General features: G+C 41.9%; 1 protein-coding gene across 1 annotated transcript in view; it reads left to right on the top strand.

The window, feature by feature from the left end:
- Positions 1-642: 642 nt before the first annotated feature.
- Positions 643-2000, top strand: part of LOC101850268 (solute carrier organic anion transporter family member 74D) — a gene marked incomplete at its 3' end in the record, with an annotated part of 41083 nt that continues 39725 nt past the window's right edge. The window contains exon 1 of the mRNA XM_005104030.2: positions 643-1290. The remainder of the gene's footprint in view (positions 1291-2000) is intronic.

Raw genomic sequence — 2000 nt, 5'->3', positions numbered from 1 at the left:
GAGGGGAGGGTGGGGTGGGGCGAGGGGCGGGCACGGGAAATCGGGCTCTTCTAAAAAAAGTCAGGCTCATCTATACGTATGTGTGTCACGTCACGGGGAAATCAGGCGCTCGTCAAGTTTTGGACACGTGGAACTAAATTGGTATTGCCCTATAGATTATTCATTTGTCTTCGTTTTCATGAAAGAATCCCCGTGTCACTTGAATACAAGTCGAGATATTTGCGACTGAAAGAGGTGAGGGTCGCTTGGTGTCAGATTTGTTAAATTAACGTGAAAATGGCTGTTTAAGTTCTGCAACTTCCAATGTTCTTGGAAACTGGGAACTGAGATTGCTTTGTTTTGTGTGCCTTTGACTTTGATCAATAAAAATTCTCGCAGAAATGTATTTTAAAATGGACATTAAAGATGTTTAAAAAAAAAAAAAAGACACACAAAAAAGACCAACCTTTCCCTACTGGTGAAAATGCGTGAACTTGTTCGATCTGGTTCTGTTGACGAGCGCGTGCCTTAGCCCCGATGTTCTACATATTATATCTAACGACAGCGGAGAGTGCGCGCGAGCAAACAGGAGCGTGAGGCAGCCCACAAAAGCGGTGCGCTTGCACTCTCGCCTGCCACTGACTGCGGTATATTATACAGACACGCACACCGCTACTCCAGTCACGGGAGGGAGCGACCCCCTGCACTGCACTGCACTGTCCACCGCAACAACTACCACCAACACTAATAGCACCAACAATACCACCACCAACGACAACAACACCTTCACCTACACTGGCAGCAGCAGCAGCAGCAGCAGCAGCAACAACAGCTCCGTCGCCGCGTCGTTGGAAGTGAGGAGAGGTGGGGCACAGGGGAATTCTTCGTCTTCGTCTTTGGCCGGTGCCTCGTGACGCTCCCCCCGACACATGATTACAATACAAGGGACATACATACACGTGATTTTTTGTTTTCTGGCTTCTAGAAAAAGGCGCGGCTCAACGTGTCTCTCACTTTGTGCAGTTTTCGACAGAGATGCTCACATCAATCTGAAAACACTTGGAACACCTTGATTACTTTTCCAAACCTCGCACAAAAGCTTGGCAACATAATTTCTGTGCATTTAGAAACAGAAAGTCTCGACTACACCTGTTTGCAGTAAATAGGTGCGCGCAGAAACTTCATAATTCTGCAGACGTTTGATTTATATTACGGATTTCTGTCTGGAAATTCAAAATTCGTTTTCTTACTCTGTCCTGAACATCAGAACGTGTGATTCTGCGTGTATTCCATTCCTGGCTGCGAGAAAAGGTAATTTCTATCTCAATATTTCATTATTTAATTTGTCCAAGACGTTCTGTACAATTTATTTCCCTCGTCAGCTTCGCCAGCAGTGGCCTCACGTGATGTGTGTTGTGTGTGTGTGGAGTAGATTTACTTTGTGCAAAGTGATACTACAGCTCTGTTTCTGCTCTCGTTTTTGTTGACCTAAATGTTTTTGCTCTTTTTCTTGTTGTTGTTTTTTGTTGTTATCGTCCGATTGCTATTTTTTCTGTCTATTTGTTGCAGTCTTCTTCTCATTATTTAATTTATATTAATTTTTTAAAAATTCAATGTTAAATTTTTATTAAAAATTTTTTTTTTTTAATTATTACAAATTGTGCGGTCCACATCATCCGTACTGTCATCATTACGTTTCCTGGTGACGCAATTATTTTTTGTTGCTGTTGGTGTCGTTTTCGATGGAGGAAGAGAAAAGAAAAACAAGAGGTGGGTCGTGATTGGAGAGAAAACGGCAGCAACAATTACGGTACCAGTTACTTTTGTCTGTTAACCTGAGACTTTTCTGTTCATTTTCTTTCTGTCTTTTCCAGCTTCTTTTTTCTTTTCTTACTTTTTTTTAGCGCAGGAGTTGAAGTAAGCGCGTCATTTGTACAATATTCTCATGTTGGACTATAGAGGGAATGGTCTAGGTTTAAATCCATAACGCGGATTTCAAATTTAAAAAAATATTTTTTTTA

Source organism: Aplysia californica, unplaced genomic scaffold (genome assembly GCF_000002075.1).
Source record: "Aplysia californica isolate F4 #8 unplaced genomic scaffold, AplCal3.0 scaffold00401, whole genome shotgun sequence".
In the NCBI taxonomy this organism is placed as follows: Eukaryota; Metazoa; Mollusca; class Gastropoda; order Aplysiida; family Aplysiidae; genus Aplysia; species Aplysia californica.
Note: the sequence above shows the minus strand (reverse complement) of the source record. Positions and strands in the feature narration are given on the sequence as shown.